Here is a 10,113-nt window from a genome sequence, read left to right as displayed (position 1 = left end):
TTACTGGTCGATCTCAGTTGAGAGACTGATAATAAGTGCCATAAAAAACTGATACAGAGATCGCGATATCGCGTTTATTGTGCCAATCGCGTGAACAATCCGCTGTTGATCGCGATAAAACGTCGGGAGTGCCGTATAAAATGACGGGCGATTATTCTGTGCGTGTTTGTGCAATCGCGGTTGGTGGTGCCGCCTCGAGGAGTCTGCATCTCTGCAAACGAGCTTCCGGAGCGATGGAGCAGCGGACGAGAACGCGACAATCGAGAAAGAGAGGGAGCGTCATCGACTGGTGAATAAATTGAATTTATCAAGATTCTTACTACTTGGAAAAATCTAGAAAATAAAGAACTTTTTGCGGTAAAATTTAATAATAAATAAATACAGAATTTTTACGATTTTTCCTTTGAAAATCAATGAAATTTTATTGATACTCGAGCAGGGGTGCGTTTAGACTCTTAGCCCCAGGTATCAGTTTTTTTTTATTTAACATTTAATAAACAACGAGAGTAAAATAATCCTAAGCAAAACAAATCACGATAACGTTAATGATATTAAAATGAATCGAAAATGATCGAAAAATGACTTTTAATGATCGTTTTAGAGTTATTTTGACATCATTTTGATATCATATTGATTTGTTGTTCTGCTTGGGATACCTGGGCATGTATTATGGAATTATTCGGAATGGATTCAGATCGAAATTATTTAATTATTTTCTAGATTTTAATTGTGTTTTGGTTTTCTATGTAGAAAAAATTATTCCAATTATTAGAATTTATTCTGAACAGATTTATAGACCTGATTTCTAGATCTGATAGTTGAATATTTTAGAACACTTTTAGAACTTTATATGAAATACGTATAATATATAATATTTGGCAAAAGCGAGAAAGAAAATTTTAGAAAAGTCTAGCAGGAATAAAAAACAGATTATATAATATATTCTGATGAAAATCTGAACATATAATACAGAGTAATTTATACTATCTAGAGAAACCTGAAAACTTGGAATTTTCAGGGAATTTCTTTTCTATCCTTGAAATATATTATATATCAAGCATTTTTCCAATTAATCGATGAACAATAAGAATAAAATAAAATAATGCATTATACACATTATATATAAAATGCAGAAATACATTTTTTATCAGTATTTAGGGGAATATTTTGGGGATTTTACTTTTATATTCTCTCTCTCTTTTTTAAAAACATTGTTCACTTGGAATTTTGAATAAAAATACTTAGAAAACTTGGAATTTTTAGAAATTTTTTTACAAAATTAAAAAGAATACTCTGTTTATATATTCATTTAGCTAATTTATGCGAAGCTGAAATACGTATGTATCGAAAATCTCAATCTAATAAATATCGATGCTGAGAAAATTTTTCTCACATCGTTCACATTGCGAGATTGAATTTGACATTCTATATTTTTCGATTTCTATATCTTAATATTTTAAATTTATCTTGATATTTTATCTATATCAAGAACGTTGTTGCCCTCTCGAGGAAGCTTTAATTCTTTTTTTTTTTTTTTTACCTCAAGTGTCCGAATCGTGAAACTCGAATCTGTATCTGTAATTGTCGCTTGAACGTATTAGATTGATCGATCTTCTTGCGCGCACGTTCTTTCGTCTTGATCGGTAATGACAACCGCGAGATACAGGGAGTACTCGGAGGGCCAAGAACCGGAGCCGAGAATCCCCTCGTCGATCCGGCACGTGCGAGCGGAAATGCAGGGGCCGTAGAGACGCAGAAACACGGGAGGCGGTCATTTGACGGTCTGATGGGATATCGCCGACGTGGATCGCCCACCGTCATCCACACGGCCGTTCTTCTCCGTGCCCTTCACATCCTCCTCCTCGTCCCTCCTCCATCTCCTCGTCTCTCCTCCATTCAGTGGCGGATCCGGTGAACGCGGTGCCTTAAGACGAGAAATTAATGCGCGATGAAAGCCGCTTGAAGTTTTAATTATTCAGTGATAGATGATAGTTTTGGTTTTATCTGATTTATTATTGATTTGAATTTGATTTATTGCGTATGAAAGATGAGTGTACGTTTTTATTGTATTAGTATATATATTCTTGTTTATATAGTGTAGTTTACTCAGTACATGGAAAGAACGATTTTGCTGAATTATTTAAAAATTTAGCTAAATACAGATCTGAAAATAACTTTGATGGACTCAAAATAGTTACGTAGGAATCTCAAGCATGATGCAAAAAGTTTTGTCATTCTGGCAATCAGTTTGAGCGTTCTATTTAACTATTTTGGCCCAACAAAATTATTTTCAGATCTGTATTTAATTAAATTTTTAGAAGCTTTAGCAAACCGTCCTTTCCGTGTACACTCAAGAAAATGATGTTATATCAACAATATTATTTTAATTGAAAACAATTTTAAACAGTTTTATCTGAATTAACAATCTTGTTAATTCAAAAACTTTGATGACACAAATATGTCAAATTCTTGTTTTAATAAAATAAGTATTATTTTAATTATTTAATAAAATAAGTTTTGTATTATTTATAATAAAATAAATAATATTATGAATGTCATAATTATCATTAATATATAATTAATATCATTATTAAATTAACAAGATTATTTTCAATTAAAAATCTAACATTGTTAATATATAAACATTGCTTTTTCTATGTATAAAATACTCACTCGAAATAAGAAGAATGATCTTATGAGAATCTAAAGCCATTCTACAATTTTATTTTTTATGACAAAGTACGTTTTATAACGCAAAATGTTCTCACACGCGAAACCCCCCGATATTACGAACGAACGTCGCCTGTCGAGGGATCCGCCACGACCGCCACTGCTTCTTCTCGAAGCAGTCTCTCGCGTTCCTCTTTGCTCGCGCGAAGAAGCACCCGCTGCTCTTTCCTCCGTCCCGTCTCTTCCCGCGGTCGATTGCGATTCGCCGGCATAACGTGGCGCGTTGCGCCCTGTGGTTACTTCAATTAGGTGGAATCATAGTTACGTAGATCGGCGGCTGTACGTTGGCGACCGCAGCCGACACAGAAGGCGCGCCTTAGTCACGGAGTCATCGCGGACGTGCCTCCGGACTCCCTTGACATTATCGCTAATCATCTCGAATCGATAGCCGCGTCTACGCGAGGTGTATAGGTACAGAAATGCGCCGGACGTGCGCTGTCCGAGGGACGTAATGCAGCTACAGATGCAGGCACGATGTAATCCTAGTAATTGATCTATCGGAATGAACGGGCGCCTGGCGCCGACAAAAATCTCCGCGATAATTAGCTTCAGGCATTCCTCGAATACGATTTTGCAGTATACCGAACTTAAAAAATTCGCATCTTTTTGGATTTTGACTTTTAACACTTTGACTACTATTGGTATCCAATTGGATACCAATAGTACACCTTTCAATAAGCATCAATTAAAAGTAACGTACATTCAATGGTACAATTTCACACTCAGCAATGTAATAGATGTGTTATATTATTTTTATATTGTTGAATATTAAATTATAACACTGATGTTATATTGCTTTTAGTTGGTGTTTACTGGGCTACGTGGGTACCATCTGTACACGGAAAAAATGCGTTTTGCTAAAGTACCTAATAATTTAGCTGGATACAGATCTAAAAATAATTTTGTTGGATAATTAATCATTAAAATCATTACAATACCATGAAAATAATTATGTAGACTGTTCAAACTGATTACTAGAAACTTTTTACAGCATTGCATTGTTCACCATGCTTGAGATTTTTTCATAATTTTTTATTTTGATGGTTTAACAAAATTATTTTCAGATCTTCATGTAGTTAAATTTTTTAATAAGTTAGCAAAATTGTTTCTTTTCGAGGATATAAACCGAAAATATTTTGTATTAATTTCATACAGAATTCTAATTGGAAAGAGATGTGAATAAATTGAACCTCAGTTAAGAGTTAACTATGAATTATGGAACTAGGCCTTAGTAGAACTATTAGGAACTAAAAGTATTAATATTTATCATTTTCTTGTACTTTAAAGAAAAATTGTCGTGCTAGATTTGCAAAGTTAACACGCTATATTTAGTTTTTTATAAAAAATTTGGGACTTTTGTTTATTTTTAAATAGAACTGTAGAGCTATGAAAAGTGCTACTGGAACTGTCATTATTTTTTTATATTAATAGAATATTGTGCTAGCTTGACAGATCCCCAAAAAATTTATTACATAAATCGTAACAGTAAATTATTAATAAATTCTATCGATGCGATCTTGGAAAATCGGAAGCAAAAACTCATGTGAGATAAGAGAAAGAGCAAGGCTTTTCTTCTAATATATAATAAGTCAATAAAATGTGAACCTTTTGTTCTTCTCAGAGCGAGAAGAATAAAAGACTGACATCAACTAACAGTAAAGCCTAATGCATAATTGAAAAGCACAGGTAAAAGGAACATCAGGGAATGACAGATTTCAACTTATCAAAAATCGTATATGTTGATATATACATTGCAGTTTTTGAATATATTGAAATTTGTTATTTCCTGTTCCTATTTCCTCTACTTAAATTATGCACTAAGCTTAAATAATGTTACAATTTCATTCAACGATGTAACTATTACAGTACATGTGCCATATTACATTTATATTATTAAGTATGAAATTGTTAACATTGATGTTACTGCTAGTTGATGTTTATTGGAATTTTTATTATGTTCGAATTTTCAGATATTATAGTATATTTTCCTTTCTTCGTCGAAATCCCCCAAAATCGAGTCTGATATCCAACTTCCTCCGCGTGTCCCCTTGCCTTTCTTCTAGGACCCACGAGTTATTACACGAAAACAGACGAGTTCTCGTAACGACCTAATAAAACGAGCCGCCAGGGCCACCTGGTGGAGCGGCCGTGTCGAGGGGCCCCTTGGGCACGTTGACACAACTCATTTTTACGCGATGTCCAGCGCTCGATGGGCGGCCGCGGTCGTCCCGCGCGAGGACCCGCTGTTTATGCTGCTTTATGCCGGTGCTGGTCGTACCACCGCTCGCTGGGCTGAGTAATGGCGCGAGATCTGTGCCGTAGTCGCCGAGGGGGTGCCTCTCGACTCTTGGCCCGGAGCGCGAGAGATACCATCGGAACTTGCACGTAGATTTCTAGTCGCCCGTCGCGACATCCCGCATACGTGCCATCCCGACGAAATCGTGGTGCTCCCTTCCTCAGGGCCGCACATCCTGCTGGTACCCTGGTTGAGAAACGAGACACGTCGGCTACCCTATGTAGCCCACACCCTGAACTCCGTTCGCAATATGTAACATTTATTTAGAACGTCCCCATGTCTATTAATTTTTTATGAGAGAATTAAATTTTGCACTTATTAATTTTTAATGAGAATTTTTAATGCTTTAATTTAGAATGGATTATGCATTATGCATAGGAAGTTATTAAATATTTTGTTATACGTTATATATATATATGAAGAATTTCTTCATTTAATAATTCAAATATCAATCTGTCTTATTTTCGACATAAATATATGTATATGTTTAAACAAATACATTTAAACTGTTACTAATTTTTATTTTACGGATTTGTATTTATACTTATTAATATCTTTTGCAATCATGATTTTATTTCCGCTATTGCCGCAATTAAATTATAACAATTTGCTGCGGCGATACAGGTTGAATTCAAAGAAATTTTACTGATTAGGTATTTTCATGTTTGATCAATATTATTATTTATAAAATTAATAAAATAACTATTGTCTTTGTTTTTACAAATCCATAGTTTTTTTTACCATCTTTATGATGATCTGATGAACCGTGATATTTATATAGCAATTGTTTATTTAAAATAGAAATAATTTCAAATGAATTGTATGGTCTTTCAGATTTTTTTCATTTATCTACATACTATATTAATCTTTTTGTACAAATTTTTATCTAACCTGTAAAGAACTTGTGAGATTTCTATAACGGGTACGGAAGTAGGAAAGGGTGATGTTCGAGCAATTCGCGCAATTGCATTTTCCGCCGCCAGCAAATCGTGATTTATCTCTCTTCCACCCTGTTTTTCTTTCGTTTTTCTTCGAAGACGCTTCGCATCCGCCGTTCTCGCGTTCGAAAGTTTCGGTTCGCCGCTCGTAAATCATGCGAAAATAGAGCAACGGAGTTGAGGGAAACTTTCAGCGAGAGCTTTAGTTTCCGCGCGAAACTTGCGTGATTGCCGCTAAATATTCGTATTTTGCAACCAAGTTATCTCGACGTAATTTTCATGCAAGATCGATCATTACCGCCCATACGCTGCAACATTGGCGGTAATGATCGATTTCACGTGGAGATGAAAACAGAACAGCTAGATTGTGGATTGCGAATTACTAGCATTACTCTGAGGCTTGTTTTCAAATCACTGCAATCAATGCAAGTACGAGAATGGCATTTTTTCCAGCATCTAATATTTTCAGCATTATTTCGATACATGGAATAGAAAAGCATCAAAAAATCATTTGCAACATTGAGGCATTTTAGAAAAGAGAAGTTGTTTATAAAATACTTGTAAAGTTAACAAGAATCTTTTATATAAATAAAATCGAATGATTTTTGGGGGATTTTGATACGTGGAATAGAATAGCATAAAAAAATCATTTGTAATGTTGAGAGACGTTAGAAAAGAGAATTATTTTTTAATATATATGAAGTGGATAAGAGCCTTTCATAAAAATACAATCGAATGATTTTTATGATGTATGATTAAAATTAACGCTTCGATAATCTTTGTAGATGAAGTTGTCGATATTTCTACTGTTCTCTCTCGCTTCCCTTATTTTCTGTCTTCCCTCTTTTTCTTTTCGGAGTGGCGACGGCCGCTCGCGAGTAGGAGTACCGGTTCTATAACGATTAATAAAGGTTTAATGAATTCACTGGTCCCTCTGTAATTCCGCTCTGTCGCGCTACCTAATTAATACGAAATCCGAGGTAAGTCGACGAGGGTGTATTCGAGAGCGAGATGCAATTATCGTGATAAAGTCGCCCATAAATTTCTTGCGAGTGATTTTATGACTTTATCGATTCGTACGCGAGAAAAATCTCACTCTTTTCGCAAGCCGGTAAATAGAACGTTTCGCACAGCGTGATAGCATCGTTTCTTGGTAGTAATAATAATTAATTTAATACGCGCTTCTCTCTCGCCACTCTTCAGACGCGTTATTACATTAAAAAAAAAAAAAGCTAAAAATTTTCACTATTTACTGCACACAGATACTACCAAAGAAAATAGTATATCGAAAATTATGATACAGGTTCGATTAGAAGACATTGTTTCAAAAATGTTACATTTTTAATTTTCTGGGGACAATAAACAGAAAAATCTTTACAAACTAAAAATAAACTAAAAACTTTTTTTTAAGTGCTTTTTTTAAGTTATTTATTTTTAAACGTGAAATGATATTGTCATTGAGATATTTTTCATTTATTAGTTTTATTGCGATGCAGGGATTAGTTGTTTTATAAATAAATAAATCAATACTTTTTCGCAATGAAACCTTGCATAAATCATTTTGAATATTTAAAAAAAATTGAGATTTTTGTAATTATTTAAATTTTAATATTATAACAATAAAAAATAATTACAAATAAAATAAATAAAAATATTGTATTGTTTAATAAAAATAGAATGTTATAAATAAACAAAACTTTCATATGTATACGTTATTTATTTATACAAACACTAACACATTTGTAAAAATATGTAATACATCCTTAAGCTAAGAATCTAGTATCTGATTGAATATTTACTTGCGATATATTTCAAAGAACTTCAGAGGCCGTTTTTTCTTTCCGTCACAATCTGTGGAGAATACACGACATATAACTTATACAAAGTAAGGCTCAGAACTTACTTCGTCAAAAGAGTGTTAAGATTCTCGCGCGATATAGAATCTTCTCGAGAGCCACTCGGGAAAGGACCTGTAAATGAGAGCATGCAAAAATATGTGCGTGTGTGCGACGATACACATCCGACCGTAATTATTCTTACGCACGCGAGCGAAGAATTGCGTGCAAATTTGTTGTGTGAACAGGCGCCCGCGCCCGCGAAAACATACGTTTTACCGCGCAGAGAAAAGATCTCCTTAGATCTCTCTGCCTGTTGCACGACCGATAACGAACCGAATTGCCTTACTTTTACGCTTACAGTCTCGCCGTTAACGAACGACTGGAACTGCTCGTAAATTTCACGCTCCGCACACGAGCAAGAATTATTCATACGCTTTTCATAATTCTCCCTACGCAATAAATGTAATTAACATCCAAGCGATCTTGGCTTTAAACTATCGTTTGAAATATACTAAGAAATTGAATGTAGATACAAAACAAATTTCTGTTTCGAAATATAACACGATTGAATTATATATGTATACAGTGAGAAAAAAAATTGTTCATTCCATTAAATTAATTTAATTCATCATAATTTTTTTCAATGCAGAATGCATATATTTAAACTAAATCATATTTAATTTAAATACATTTTCCAATAAAAAAAGTAAAGACGAACTATATAATTAATTTAGTTAAATGAACGTTTTCTTCTTAGTATTTTAAATTGATTTCAAGATATTGATACTTGCAAGATATGACAATATCTATTGATTAAATAAACTTTGCATTTATTTCTTGAGAACAGAATGTCGAATAGTATATACATTTTTTGGAAGCACATTGTGCTCGCTGCATAGAAAAAAAACAATTTTACTGAAGTATCTAAAAATTTAACTAGTTACAGATCCGAAATTAATTTTGTTGGGCTATCAAAATAGTTATGTATTGTAGAACGCTTAAACTGCTTACTAAAATGTCAACATTTTTTGCAGCATTGCTTACCACACTTGAGATTCTTATGTAATTATTTTATGGCCCAACAAAATTATTTTTAGATCTGAATCTATCTGTAAATTTTTAGATATTTCAGTAAAAAAATTGTTCTTTCTATTTTGTGTGTCTATTTGCAATAGATAAATTAAATTTATAAGATATTTATTACATTTTTTTGTATTAATAATACATTAAATACAATAGAAGTAGATAAAATTTTTTCTACTAGAAAGAAGTAATGAATATAATAAATAATAATAGTAAAATTAAATATAGAATAACGACGAACATAAACGAGAATAATTACCGTGATTGAAACAGTACACATTACGATATAAAATATTTTTGTAGTAATACACAATAATTCTCGCACGTATGCATTTTTCTGGAAGCACATTGTGCCCGCTGTCTATTTGCAACGTTTGCTCGTTTTGAGACAAATCGTGCGGCATGAGAAACACCCGGCTTCAGAATGGACACGTGATATTACATTGGTGAACCGCATGCCGCATGATGCACGAACGATACAGGACTCCGAAAGCCGCCTCTTAAAGCATCCTGCTTTTCGTCAAACGACTTTTCTTCCCCAACACGCGTTCTAAATATATTTTTCCCTCGGATTGAAACATCTTGAAAGTTATATCATGTGTATTTTGTACAGATAAAATTATGAAGAAAAATGGTCTCTGAAGTTTTCAAAAATGTTTGTAAATGATTTAAATTTATTAAATCATACATTGCCTAACAAAATTAATGTAGCAGTAAATATATTTGAAATACAAAATTCAATATAGAAATTAAATTTGAATCGTAAAGAAAGCAAAAGTTAAAGTGTAAACAAGCTTACGCCATACATATTTACTAAATGAAATGAAGTATAAAGAGTGACAAATTCATAAATTAAAATTCACTAGTATTGTGATCATTATGAAGATCAATATTTTTATCTAAGCAAATTTATCTTTATAATACTTTTACAAAAAAATTAAAATTGTTCGAAATATTTATCTTATTTGTATAATCTCGAAATTTCAGTCACTCTTATATCTCAAATATTTTTCTAAAATTCACTTTTACGTCTCAAGTATTTTTCCAAAATAATTGCTAGTGTGTAAAAGAATCGTTTCTGAAAAAATATTTTTTAAGAAAGAGTGAGAAAGTTACCTAGATAAGAATCGAAAACTGTTCTAAATTGAACAAATCGTGGCGAAATTTAATCTCCATTAGTCCCGGTGAATCTCGCGTCCGCCATTCGAGGGCCCAGTTGGTCGCTGCG

Source organism: Trachymyrmex septentrionalis, unplaced genomic scaffold (assembly GCF_001594115.1).
Source record: "Trachymyrmex septentrionalis isolate Tsep2-gDNA-1 unplaced genomic scaffold, Tsep1.0 scaffold69, whole genome shotgun sequence".
In the NCBI taxonomy this organism is placed as follows: Eukaryota; Metazoa; Arthropoda; class Insecta; order Hymenoptera; family Formicidae; genus Trachymyrmex; species Trachymyrmex septentrionalis.
This window is presented reverse-complemented; position numbering follows the sequence as displayed.